At 43.0% G+C, this 14,916-nt stretch overlaps 1 protein-coding gene across 1 annotated transcript in view; it reads right to left on the reverse strand.

Moving 5' to 3' along the window:
* PKP1 (plakophilin 1) overlaps positions 1-14,916 on the reverse strand; it is a 74,619-nt gene that overhangs the window by 26,602 nt on the left and 33,101 nt on the right. The window lies entirely within an intron of this gene.

Below are 14,916 nucleotides of genomic sequence, written 5' to 3' on the forward strand. Positions count from 1 at the left end.
AGGACCTAGAGGGCCACATGTGACCTTGAGGCTGCAGGTTCCCCACCCCTGGATTAGATGATCTCTAAGGACCCTCCAAATCTTAGAGTTCTTATGGCTAATACCAATCTAGCTTCCCTTAATATCCATCAAGCATTTAAACGACCTCCCCTTAGAATAATAATAGTTTCCATTCCTGGAGCACTTTAAGGTTTACAAAGCACTTTTACTATAGTAAACCTATAATTCAGTTAGTGTATATATTACCTTTCCCACTTTACCAGTATGGTATCTATCTGGGGCCTGGGGAAGTAATCTGGGGATTTACCCAGAGTCACAGAGCTAATTTAGGGTTGAAGATGAGATTCAAATCTGGGTCTCCTACTCCTCCCTGCTTGAGGAATAGAAGCCTACTTCATACCATCCTGAACCAAACAGAATTAGGAAAATAAAATTGTTACAAAATGATCTTATGATAGATGACAAGGTGGAACAAAAAAGTATTTGGGGATTATCCATGTTTCTGCATCCCCATCATTAGAACTGACAATCAAAGGTTGTCATGGGTGACATTGCTATAGAGTTTAAAGGTTTGCAAAGTGCTTTACTTTTCATTTCATCTTCCTACCAACTCTATGAGGTAAGTAATACAAATTATAGATATCCTCATTTTACAAGGAAGACACAGATTCAAGACAGGTGAGGTGACTTTCCCAAAGCAGATAGCAATGAGAAAAGAAGGGATTGATCACTTCACTGGGTCAAAAAGTGGCCCATGCAACCTCATGTTACCCAGGAGGCATTTACCTTGTCAATGGGGAAGTTCAGGCTCTTCCTGATTGTTGAGATTAGATGCCACCTACCTAGTGGTGCCTACTAGTCTTAATAGCCTGCCTGAGAGTCCACAGAATTTTAAACATAAAAAAAAATAGCATGATAGTGATTTGGCCCAGGACTTTTCCGTGAATCTCATAAAAGATGATGAAGCTATAGACAAGCCCAAAGTGCTTCATTTCCCCTCTTCAATATGTCTGCGTCATCCTTCTAAAAGCAATCCTAGCCAGCCTCTCCTTAGTGAGAGCTCCCTCCATTCACGTCTGGCTCCTCCAGGTGAGACAGTCTTTCCCTTTCCTTGCCACAAATTATTTATAAACAGAAATGTTGGGTTGCAATGGTAATTAGAAAACATCCTACTTATCCTTATTAAAAGTCATTTCATCCTCCTTCAAAAGAAAAAAAAGAAAAAAGATGAGGAAAAGATGAATAATCATATAACAATAGTAGCAACCACCGACATTCATAAAGCACTTTACAGTTTACAGAGCACTTTGCAGATACAACTGTCATGGTAACCCTTCTACAAATAGCTTTTTTGTAGATGAGGCAACTGAGGCCAGAAAAGTAAAGCGATGAGGCATCAGAGTGGGACTTTAATGGGGGAAAAAATGTGGCTAATAATAACAGCAACTCACTGATGTTATACTTCATAAGGTTTACAAAAGTGTTTACTCACATGACACTTACTAGCTGCGTGACCCTGGGCAAGTCACTTAACCCTGATTGCCTCAACATAAAGCAAAAAAAAAAATTGTTTACAAAGCATTCCCCCCACAACAACCCCATGAAGTAGGAGGTGGAAGAATTTTTACTTTCAGTAGGGGAGACAGATACCAATTAGATAATGGAAAATGATCCCCCACCCAGGATTTAGGATGAGCCAGTGACCAATGTACAAGAACAGATAGGAACCAGGCACAGCCCTGCCCAGTCTTCTTGAGTGGCAGAGGAGGGGTCCCTGAGGGCCTGTGTTCCCCTTTCCCTAGCTGTTCTAGTATCTTCTATAATGAAAATAAGAACCCCAATAGTGCCATGGCCAAACTGCCTCAGAGCAGACCAGGCTTTTAGGCTTCCAGTGGATTTGGGGGAGGGGCAATCAGGGTTAAGTGACTTATCCAGGGTCACACAGCTAGTAAGTGTCTGAGGTTGGATTTGAACTCTAGTCCTCCTGACTCTAGGGCCAGTGCTCTATCCATTGTACCACCTAGCTGCTCCTGATTTTGAATATTTAAAAATAAAAATTTTTAATTTTTCCTTGTTCCTCTTATTAACAAAAGTTGTTCCTCAGTGCTCCATCTGGGAGTGGGGTGGGGGATGCGTTTATTTCCTCTGTCTCCAATAAGAAGGCAAAGTCCTTGGAGGGAAGGATGTCTCCTCTTATACCATGGACTCTGATCCTCAGTATAAGCCTCAGCCCATGGTTCAATTCCACAAATATTAACTGATCCTCTATTACATGCCTAGGCAATACAAAAGCTGTATGAGACAATGGCCATGCTCAAGGATCTTTCCTCATTGTGGTGAGGTCCCAGGATGCATCAGCACTCTTCCATCCTCACATTGGCCTTCCAAGAGAGAAAATTTACCCAGCCTCTAAGACAACTGTGCTGGGTCCTGGTCAAGCTGAGTCAAAACATAGTCATTAATATTCATTATTTGAACTGTACATGAAAACCTTTGGTCTTGAAATTAAGGCTCCTCCCTTCACCTTCTACCCTGTCTCCTAAACTCAAAGATTTGATTCCTGATCGATAAATCCAGGATTTACTCTTCCATGGGTGTTGCTTTCCTCCTCCCACTTAGAGACATGGTTTCTCCCAATCCTCTCTACCAGATTATTTTCCTTCTCAGACATTAAAATGTAAGCTCCTTGCCTTTTGTGTATTCCCAGAGCCTAGGAGCATGCCTGGTGCGCAGTATGTATTTAATAAATGTGTCTTGATTGATTTGGAAATGAGAAGAGAAACACAATGGAAGGCTAGTGACCCAAAGCTCAAATTCATGGATGTGTTAGGATAAACCAAATGGAATAAACAATCTGTAAGTTGGGTCCTGAGTTCAAGAATTCCTCAGTGAAGCAAGAAAACCAGCAGCCAGTAAACCACTACCACCACTACCTCCAACTCCATTCAGTTGCCAAAACTAGTTGATCCCATCTCTCCAATATCTCCCCTCTTCTCCATTTATGTACCTCTCCTGCTCAGTTAATTGCTTCAAGATCTTCTCTGGAAAATAAAAATGATAAATGTCTCTTAATTACTCTACCTGATTCCAGTATTGCCTCCTCTCCAATCTATGGCTAACCGGATAATCTTCCTAAGGTATAGGTCTGACCTCTGCTCTAAAATTCTCCCTATTGCTTCTAAGATTTAGAACAAAAAACAAAAACAGACACCCCTCCTCAGCCTAGCATTTAAAGCCCTTTACAATCTGATCCCAGGCTATTTTTCTAGATTAATTTCATATTTTCCTCCCTCCCTGAACTCTGTGTTCCAACCAAACTGACCTAATTCTATTCCTCAAGTTAAGCATTCCATCTGCCATTTCTGGGTCTTTACTGTCTCCCACACCTGAAATATACTACCTTTTCTTTGGCTCTTAGAATCACCAGCTTCCTCCAAGTTTAGCTCAGGGATCACTTCCAATGGGAAACCTTTCCTGATCCCTCTTACTCATCAGTGTTCTCTCTCCCTTCAAATTATCTTGCAATTGTTTGTCTATTTACATGTTGCATTCCCTAGTGAAACATTAGCTCCATGCGGACAGGGACTGTTTGTCATTGTATTCCCAACACCTGCCATGGTAGGTGCTTAATAAGTGTTTGTTGATTGGGTTGATTTGAGCAGATTCATCATGGCAGAATCAATCCATCCAAGGTGATTTCAGTGAGTCCTACTTACATTGATTCCCAAAGTCTAACAAGGATGTAGCAGAGAATGGTCCTCTCAAGACCCCTTCCTTTGGTGAAGCCTATGGAAATCAGACCCACCAAATTGCTGTTATCCCCATTACTATTACCCACCCCAACCCTGGCATCTGGCAGGAACAGATGGGTTTTGCTATCAGAGCCCTGGAGAGATTTATGATGATTCTGATGAGAAAGCTAAGGTGGATAGCTGAGGAAAAAAGGTAATAGTGAGACAGGGTGTCCCTTCAGAAAGAGCAGGAAGCTGGCTACCAATGTGGGCTCACTGCCCTTGAAAATGGAGAATATAAGAGTTAGAGTGCTGGAGTGTGGATTATGGCTCTGATATTCTGCCCCTTCCTATTTAGAAGATATACATCTTTACTTAAAGGATATGGAAGGTTGCAAGGCAGATCCTTGGGGAGACCTCCCAAGGGAAGATAGCTTAGTCATTGGACTGGCCACCCTGAAGGACACTCACTGATGGAGGCTAACCATAGCCTCTCCTTGTTTGGGCATCTTGGCTGCAATGAGGTGGGCTTGTAGGGGGTGTGAATGAGGCAATTCAAGCGTTCCTCGCTTTTAATGACACAGATGACAGCTGTGGGAAGCTTGGTATGAGAAATAATCCCGTCATCTTAGAGAACAAAGGACAATGAGACACTGAACAGATTCCATTTTAACACCCAGGAGCCAAGTTCCACAAGGAGGAGCCCTACAAAGCTGGCGGCTTTGGGAACCCAGCTGTCCACCACTTTTTTCCCATGAGCTTTCAAGGCTTCTCTGGATCAGATCTGCTCCGACTTGCTCTCAGACTGAAGCATCAAAATCCTGCCTGAGAAAATTTCTCCACACCGGTGTTGACTTAGAATTCACCTTCTCGAAGATGAGCCGGGGCCAAGTGCGGCAGCCCAGAACTCGCCCTCCCACCCAGCGTATGTGCCAGGGTTAGGTAATCACCAGGTAATTCTCCCTTCCAGACCAACTCACCTGTGGCTCTCTCATTCATCCTCTTCCCCTTTGATCTCCTGTGGGAGAGTCTTATCTCTAGCTATCTGCGTAGAGAAACACGAGACCGAAGCTGTGGCTTCAACTCCCAGGCATCAGCAGCCTGGAGGGTTGGATGATGGGTTCCAAAACCAGAAGCTGAATCCAAAATTCAGAAGCCACAAACTGTTAGCCTTACTTGTAATTGATGGTCTCATCTCTCTCTTTGTCGTGTAGTAGAATGCATGCTGACTCTAGAATCAGAGGATCTAGGTTCCAATCCTTCCTCTGAAATATATTATCTGTCTGATCTTGGGCAAGTCACTTAACTTCCTTAGTCCTCAGTTTCCTCATCTGTAAAATGAGAGAGTTGCACTAGTTGACCTCGAATGTCCTTCCCAGCTCTAAAGCTTTCAGGCACAGGGCTGCATCCAGGGTTGAATATACCCAGGCAGTGTCCAGTTTTCTTTCCCAGTCTGGGTCTACACAACCTGTCACCATCATGTCACTAAAGATGATAAAGGAGAAGAAACAAAAGCCAGAGAAGCAAAGATCAGGGCCTGGGGATTTCCAGAATGTTTGGACATTGAGTGGAAGTGTGATATAGTCTGCTGGAAGGGATCCAGGGCCATGGCCATCTGAAGTCTTGGCTTCTAGCCCAAGATTTGCCACTAACTGTAATCCTTTGTAAGCCACTTCACTCATCTATGCCTCAGTTTCCTCTTCTATGAAATGAGAGGACTGGACCAGCTCTAGCATTCTAGGATTCTAAGTGACTGCTCTGCAAATGGTAAGCAAAAAAATATACAATTTGTCCTCTTCCAGGCCTGTGAGAGTCATACCAGCCAGCAGCCACACCCTCCTTCTCCATTCCTCTCCTGGGAGCAGGTGGCTGGAAGGAAAGCCAACAACTCCTGCACTGGGTATTAAAAGCTTTTAATGAAAATGCAATAGGGAATTCCATTGTTTTCAGTCAGTGGCACCTGGGGAAAATCATCTCTGACAACCCTCTGAGAACTCCATGTGCTCATCCTCTCTGAGCAAGCCTCTCATTCCAATTTTGGTCTTCTGAGTGATAAGAGAAGTAGCTAAACACCCTTCTAGGTCACAGCATGTGTGGACTACATACAAGGAATCTGGACAATTAGAATATAAACTCCTTGAGATTTGGGATTGCCTTCTTAATAAATGCTTGCTAATTGATTAGGCACTATTCTGATGGCCTATAAGACAGAGGACCTGGGTGATTAGGGATAGAAAAGTAGACAGCCAGCTGTGAAGCCACACTTACACCCAACACAGCCATGACCCCTAGTGACATAGATGATGTCACCAATTCCCAAGAAGGCAAGCTGAGCTGCTTGGAACATCATGAGCACTGGTATCTAAAGCCCTTTGAGGGTAGGGACCATTTTGGTTTTTTGTTTCCCTAGCATATTGTGCAGTGCTTTATACATAGTAGCTGTTTAATGATCACTGTTGGAGTTATATTGAGCCATGGGAAGTGGCCGTCCATCCCTGAGAACAGAAGTTGACCAATTTTGTTCAGGCCGTATATTGGCATAAAAATCATAAATGTAAGAAGAAAAATTTTCCTTTTCTTTAACCTCATGTCCATCAATGCTCAAGCCTGGAGGGACCCAGGAGATCTGTTCAGACAGGCCCAGTGCTCATATAGAGACGTGATGAATCTTAGGTTCACAACCAAGGCTGAGAGGTTTTTACCCAGGCCTTGCCTAGCTCAGACAGCTATCTAATCCATCTGAAATCTGTGATAATTGCCACATTCAACTTTCCCAGCTTTCTTCTCAAAGGCTGTAATGATAGTGGCATCTTGGAAATCTAAGGATTTCCACTTCCTCAGAGCTCAATATTTGGAGAAAAGGCCCATGTGGGTCGGGGTGAAGACAGCATCTTCTCATGCTGCCTTAATCTCAAACCAATGGGCCTCTCTGGAAGGTTTTTTAGCTTCCCTGTGTATTGTCTTCCCCTGTTAGACTGGAAGCTCCTCAAGAACCAGGATTAGCTTTTTTTTTCTTATTTTTGTCCCCAGAGTTTAAAACAATGACTAGCACATAGTAGGTGCTTAATAAATGTGTATTGACTATATCTGTGACTATGACCCTGAGATCAGATCAGCAGTATCCTAAGAGGTACATAGTGGTATGACATGTTTGCTTTTGAGAGAGGCAACTAGATGGTGCAGCGGATAAAGAGTTCCAGGTCTAAAGTCAAGAAGACCTGAGTTTGAATCTCACTAGGCAAGTCACTCAACTTCTATCTGCCTCAGTTTCCTCAACTGTAAAATGAGGATAACAATAGCACCTATTTCTCAGGGTTGTTGTAAGGATCAAATCAGATAATATTTGTAAAACCTGGCACATAGTAGGCATGTCATAAATGGTTGTTTCCCTTCTTCTCTGTGAGGCTGGCAGACAGGATATGATGTCATTGTCATGCCATGCTGGGGGCTATATGAAGCATGTGAATGTATAACAGTCCCAGCTATCTCCACTTCCCTGAAAGGAATAAATACGGGGTAGTTATGTAGGATGTGATAGTAAAGACAACGGCAGTGTCTGCTTTTTATAACTGCAGCCCCCAGGAGATGAACCAGGCTAACTGGTTTGACTGAAAGCTTATGATTGGAACGGTCCTCAGAGTAACTCTGTCCTTTTGTGGGCAAACGTGGCCTAAGAATCTGGAGATGGGGATCATGGGAAAAGGAAGATTGTTTTCAGGCTCCATTAGAGCTGAACAATCTTAACTTGCCTCTCCAGAACTCTTCTCTCTCTCTCCTCATTCCTCACACACATATATTCATTCTTTATGGAGTTTTTTAGATAGTATTTTGTTTTGACACCTAATGGCTTCTCAGACAGCTTTACCAATATTCCTCTCAACAACACTGATCAGCAGGATGGGATCCCCAACCGTGAGGTCCTTCTGGCCCTGATGTCCATTGTCACGAATTTCCTTAGGTAGGGGTATCTACAGAGACTGGACAAAGAGGAACAGGAGGCTTGGGCAGCTATCCCACAGGGAGTTGAAATAAGAGGAAACTGTGAGGAAGGGGGAAGAAGAAACAGAAGGTAGAACTTCAAGCAAAATGGCACCACCAAAAATAAAAGCCATAATTATATTCAACGAAAAAGACAATAGCAACTTGTCCCAGGATCATTTCTGCAAATAGAGTCTGTGTTGCATAAGTGAACACGTTGTATTCATTTGTTAGATAGCTTTGTATTGTGTTGTTTCTTATTTGTCTCTGTATAGACACGACAGAATGACTGAGCTGAATGACTGAACAGCAGGAAACTACTGATATAGAAACTCCTTCTACTGATGCAAATCCTCTTAGAGCCTCAGAGGATTTCTGTGGGCACCGAAAGGCTAAGTAACTTTCCCAAGGTCACACAGCTAATATATGTCAGAGGCAGAACATGGACTCCTTGACTCCAAACCCCGATGGACCTCTAGCCCCGCCACCATGCTACCTTTGAGGCAGATCCTACTAGTTTTGTTATTCCCATTAAACTGAGGAGCATGCTGAGGCTCTGAGAAGATGTAAACTTGCCCGAGGTCATTTAGCTAGCACATATCAGATTCAGGATTTGAACACAGGCCTTCCCATGTCCAAAGTCCAATAGTCTACCCCTTATTCTTCTTTTCCATTGTGGATCCTTCTGCATAGTCATGAAACCACAGTAACTCTGAACAGCCTTTAGGATCCAGAGACATAGGGGCTCTTGTGAGTAAAGACTTCTGCCCATGCCTGAGCCCTGGACAGGCTGAAGCTCAGAAAACAGTAGCTCAAGCTGGAAATCAAAAGCTAGCGTATGTCAGTGTTCAACATTCATCTGGGAAAAAGACCTGTTGGCTAGGTCTTGGTTTTCCAGTCCCACTCCCACACACAGATATCGATCATTCTCTATAGCGTCACTTTTGAATACAAAAGACAACAAAAAAACACACACCCGTCTGGTTCTCATATATGCTCACGTGACACAGCAGCCTCCAGGAAAGCCAAGGATCAGGACATCCTAGTAGTGGCATGGTGAGCTTAACCAGAGAATTGCACTTTGTTGGGAATAAAGCTAGGCTATTCAGAGAGGGTGCAGTTCTAGCTGGAGGTGCAATGGTTTGGAGGACCCTTGAGGGAGCCCAATGCTATGTTCATGGACATGTGTTTATTCAACCCAGAGTTATCAGAGCAGTCTTCAAGGAGGCATGGAGTCCAGCATGGCTAAGCTTGGTGCCTTTCTGAGTCACTCCTTAACACAGAGCTCTCCTTCAGCTATCCCTTTTGTCCTTCTCTTAGCTCTAGCCTTCTACTTATCTGTTTTCCTAGTTCCTCGTGGCCATCTGATTCTATCCCTGTAAACATATGCCTTCTTTACTCTCTCTCCCCCCACCCCCACCCCAGTTTCTTCTAGGAGTGGAAAGATGAACCAGAGTGGCTCATGATGCATTTTGCTTTACAAAGCCACTCTCCTCAAAATAGTAGTATCTCAGTCCAATTTTTACTAATAAGGAAAATGGAACCAATAACGGTTAAGTGATTTGCCCATAATGACATAGCTAGTGTCTGAGACAGAATTTGAACCTTCCTGACCCACATTCTTCAGACTTCCCATTCTTTCTCCTCACCATTCATTAACCATTCGTACTCCTAACTCCATCACTGCTCATGGTGTTCATCAATCCTGACGAATACCTTCTCATTCCCCTCTGCTCATCCAATCTCACAGTTCATCCTTTTCCTCCAGGAAGCTTCTCCTGGCTAACCCTAAGAACCTTACTGATCATTCCCTTCTCAGAATCCCTACAAACGGAGTCTGTATTGCATAAATAAAAACTCAGTGGTAAACAGCCTTGTATTGTTCTCTGTTTCATGCAGGTACACCCCATCTTCCCAATTAGATTCTAAACTCCCCATAGGCAAAGACACTTTTCCCACATCTCTTATAGTGCCTAATACAGTGCTGATGCTCCATAATACTTGTTAGCTTGACTTGTCTTGAAAACATGTGTGTCGTGGGCAGATGCTTTGTGTGGACTGTAGGCAGAACTTGGGGTCTCCCAGTCTCAGTGGCATAGGTGGCTCCAACACAAATTTGGTGCACTGATGGAAATAGGGGTGGCCCTGTTGACTTGGCAAGTTTACAAGGATATTATCAACTGACTCTTGAAACAGATCAGATCCTTTCCTCCCATCTGCAATGAACCAGATACTCCTCTCTCCTTTGCCCTCTGACCCATCCAATTGGAATTATTTAAGTAAAACATGCCCCTGTGTTGGCCAACACTTCAGGGGCTCTTGGCCATTTTCCACCCCAGGTCTCTGGTTACACAATGAGCAGCAGCCTATTTGCCTATTGGCAGATCCAGATGAAAAGAATGTGTGTGTGTTTGAGTGTGTGTGTATGCCCCAGTGATTAGCCCATTTGAAAAGAAGCTTTTGCTAGCAAGGTGTGGCCTGCTAAACAGGCTACCAGCAGGACACACCCTGCTCTTCCCTACAGAGTCACACACCTCAGCAAAGCACTCAACATGGATATTTTCAGGAACCTAAGTCTTCCAAAGTGCAGGCATACACATACGCTGTCTATTCCACAGAAGTTAAGTGTGCGATTCATAAACCTTTCTCACAAGATTCTCTCAACACTCTCCTTTTCCCCCAAAGATAAAAGAAAAGGCACAGAATTAGTTGTACCTTGAAGACTGAGGTGGTTTCTATCTCAATGACTCCACCCCCTACACCTTCCCTTCAAGGTTTCTAGCACAGGCATATACTGTATCAACTCCAGCTCTATCCAGTTCAGTTATTTTTCGGTCATGTCTGACTCTTTGTGACCCCATTTGGGGTTTTCTTGGCAAAGATACTAAGTGGCTTACCATTTCCTTCTCCAGCTCATTTTATAGATGAGGAAGCTGAGGCAAATAGGGTTAAGTGACTTGCCCAGGGTCACACAGCTAGTAAGTGTCTGAGGCCAGATTTGAATTCAGGAAGATGAATCTTCCTGATTCCAAGCCCAGCACTCTAACTACTGCACCACCTTGCTACCCTAATTGTCTAGATTGGATGGCATCTGAGGTTGCTTCTCAGTATAAGGCTCACAGAATCACATTTAGAAGCAATCTCAGATACCATCCAATCTAACCCATACCTTGAATTTACTTACTCAGCTCATATCATCTCCACCTATAGTCAATCAATCAACAAATGTTTATTAAGCACTTACCATGTGCTGAACACTGCACTAAGTGTTGAGGACATAACAGGGGAAAAAAAATGCCTGCCCTCAAAGGGTTTGTGCTCTGTCTTTGTACACCCAGTGCCTGGTATATAGGAGCACCTTAATATGTAGCTTGTTGACAGGTTGATGGATACCTGCACAAGAATCCACTCAATAACACATAAATAAATGATCATCCTAACGATATTGCTTCAACATCCAGATAGATGATTCTCATTCTCTCCTTTAGGGTCAAATAAACAATCATAGTTGGCATTTATATAGTGGCTTTAAGGTCTGCAAAGCATTTTACATGTTATTCTCTCATTCAATCCCCATATAACAATCCTGGGAAGTATGTGCTATTTTTTTCTCCTCCTCATTTTGCCAATGAGGAAACTGAGGCAGACAGAAGTTAAGTGACTTACCCAGGGTCACCCAGCTACTAAGTATCTGAGTATTTGAATATTTGAACTCAAGTCTCCTTGTCTCCAGGTCCCGTGCTCCATCCACTGTACCACCTGGGGCAAGGTATTTTCGCTAGGCTAAACATCCCCAGTTACTTCTACTGGTCCTTATACAGTATGATCACAAGGACTTTCATCAATGTGGCTGCCCCTCTCTGGACACTCTCCAGCTTTTCTACATCATTTCTAAAATGTGACACTAAGAAACTGAACACATCTTTTTTGGTGAGGTCTCACAGAAGCAGAGTGCAAGGGGCTATCACCATTTTTGTCCAGCCTAAGATCCCATTTTTTTTGACTGCCAAATAATGGTGACTCACATTGAGCTTGACGTCCACTAAAACCCCCATTTCTTTTTCAGATTTAAAAAAATGGTTAATGAGACTGATTGTGTTTCCCAATAATATTATTAACACCCCCTTGTGCAGCTGTGAAACTCTACCATAATCCCATTCATCAAATGTCTATTTCTATAAGATTGCTCCTATGGCGATAACTACCTCTTTCATTGCTTTGTGTAACTTTTCTCCGTATAATTAATAGCACGAGGTGGGCTATAACTTTACAAGGCTTGGCACACAGTAGATACTCAATAAAGGCTGGCTGATTGCTGCCTAAGCCCAACCTTTTCTCCTACTCCTCTTTATTAGGATTTCAGACAGAGGAGGTAGGGGGAGGAGGGGCAGGTAGATAATGTCTAACCAGCTCCTTCTCTGCACTGATTCAGCCCAAACTGACTTAGGAAGAGAATGACCAAACAAAAGGGAAGAAGCAAGACTGGAGTAAAAGAATAGCCACATATTTTGTCACTAAAATTAAGAATACATGAAAGACTATGGCAGATCACATAGTGGGCAGGGCATTAGATTAAGATTAAGGGCATCTGGCTCAACTACTTACTACAAAAGTAACCTGGAACAAATCACTTAACCTTTAGGAAACTGTTTTCTTGTTTATGAATTGGGGGTAATACTTGTAATATCTTCCTGTGGGGCTATTGTGAGGAAGGGACTTTGTAAAATAGAAAGGGCTGTGTGAACGTGAGGTATTAATCTTAGCTTGCTATGCAAATGACATGCAAATAAATTTGGGTGTTTGGGGAGTGTTGGAAAGGCAATGCAGTGTGATGGAAAGAGCTCTGAACTTGGAGTCAGGAGAGACATGAATTCGAATCCTGACCTTGACATCTACTGCCTGTGTGATATGAGTAAATCACATAATTTCTCTGCCTCTTACGTCAAATGGGGTTAATGATCCTTGGGCAACCTACCTCAGAGGATGGTTTTGAAGATTAAAGGAGATTAATGCATGAAAAATTGCTTTGCAAACCTTCAAGCCCATTACCAGCTGCCACAGCTTAAGCATTATTATCATTAATAATGATAACCAACATAGATGGTGCTTTAAGGTTTACCACATGTATCTCATGGCAAGCCTACTCTTCGAGTGATGCCCAAGCTCTTGCTGAAAGAGTAGAGGCCCCAGGAAAGGACAGTAGCTGGTAGGAAAGAAAGTCAGCATCAGTGAGCTGGCCGTTGCTGACTCAACACCCTGATACAGTTGGGGATTAATTTGATGCCCTGAGTCACAATCGAAGTGACACCACAGCTGAGGGGCAGTCAGCCTCCAGAGAGAGATGCCCATCTCCTCAAAGGCACAGCCAAGAGCCCCCAAAGAGATAATTACACCCATCATTCCTACTCTAAATGCCACCTCCTAGAATCAGAGCTCACCTGTGAGCTCAAAGATCTAGAGATGGAAGGAATCTTGGAGGACATCTAGTCCAACCCCCTCATTTTGCACATGAAGAAACTCAGACCCAGAGAGATAGTGACTTGCCCAAGGTCACACAGCACAAGGTGGTAAGCAGCAAAGTTGGGATTTGAAATCAAGTCCTGTGCTTCCAAGATCAATGCCCTATGATGGTGCTTCAGTGATAACTTCTGTCAGATGGAGGTGTATCCTTGCTCTGGAGGCCTGTTTACAGGTGATGGGAAAAGAGCCAAACTTCAAAGGAAGCTTACATGTGTGTATGCACATGTGTGCACATGAGTGTGTACATGTGTGCATGTAGGCATGTATGTGTGTATGTATGTACACTGTGTACATGTGTGAGAGTAAATGAGTGTGTGTGTGTATGTGTGTGTGTGTGTATGCTGTCTTGCTCCTACCTAGACTAGGCTGTTCTCTTCAAGCATGTCTTGGGACCATGTCATCTTTTCCATCTGTTTCTCCTACCAGCATCACCAGAGTACACAGTAGTGGTATCCTTTTCCCCAAAAGACATCAGTAAATGAGAACTCTGCATTTAGGTGGCACAGGGTAAATCAGACAAGTTATAATACCGAATGAGACTGAGCAAGGCATACTAGATTGGGTATTAGGCTTGAGGTTAGGAAAAGCTGGGTTCAAATCATACCGAACATTTTTACTAGCTGTGGATCCCTGAGCAAGTCACTTAATTCTTCGTGCCTCAGTTTCCTCATCTGCAAAACGAAGGGGTTGGACTCCATGGAGCTCTAAGGTTCCTTCCAGCTATAAATCTATGATCATGTGAAATGTTAAAAAAAAAAACTTTAAAAAAATTTAAAACTTTGAATCAAGTCCATGTAGAAAAAACATGGTACTGAGCCAACCCCTCAAAAAAAAAAATAACAATAACAACAGCCTAATGATATTTATCACAGCTATTTCCATGAAATACATGGACAATAGAAATGCGACAGTTTTTCACTAGCAAGTTTAGCTAGATAATCCAATTTAAAATTCAATTAAAAAATTCATATTGGCCTAAAATTCTGAAACCAAAGTATAGGCTCACTCATAAATTCTTTTTGCAATTGATGGCTCTTGTGAGAAAGTATTGCCTTCACCTGGAAGCCATGTTACCTTCACCTTGGGAAGGAAAGCACCTTTTTTCTCTGGGATACCGGGCTCAAAGTCTGGCCAATGGGCCTACCACTCAAAGATTATATTCTTGAGTGACTGAGTTAGCCCAAGCAACTGAACCCAGATTTTTTTTCTAGACCAGGGGTAGGGAGCCTGCAGCATGAAAGCCACATGTGGCCTTCTAGGTCCTCAGGTGCAGCCTTTTAACTGACTCCAAGTTTTACAAAACAAATCCTTTTATTAGGGCGATTTGTTCTGTGAAGTTTGGATTCAGTCAAAGGGCTGCACTTGAGGACCTAGAGGGGCACATGTGGCCTTGAGGCTGAAGGTTCCCCTCCCCTGTTCTGGACAATGCCCCAAACCATGACAGAATGCAGAGATTGTCTCCCCTAAGAGGACCTACTCTCTTCTTCTCTTACCCCCAATCTGGGAAGTGGAGTCTGTGTGGTTCCTGTTAGCACATCAATGGGCAGCTTTTGTGCCCGCTAGAAAGAATTCTGATGGTCACAGAAGGTGGGTAGACAACATGACCACCAAAGTTCTCTTGTTTGATTTTGTTTCTTTCTTTCTTTTTTTTTTTTTTTTTTTTTTTTTTTTTTTTTTTTTTTTTTTT

The sequence above is a fragment of the Vombatus ursinus genome, unplaced genomic scaffold, assembly GCF_900497805.2.
Source record: "Vombatus ursinus unplaced genomic scaffold, bare-nosed wombat genome assembly UNPS02014909.1, whole genome shotgun sequence".
Classification (NCBI taxonomy): domain Eukaryota; kingdom Metazoa; phylum Chordata; class Mammalia; order Diprotodontia; family Vombatidae; genus Vombatus; species Vombatus ursinus.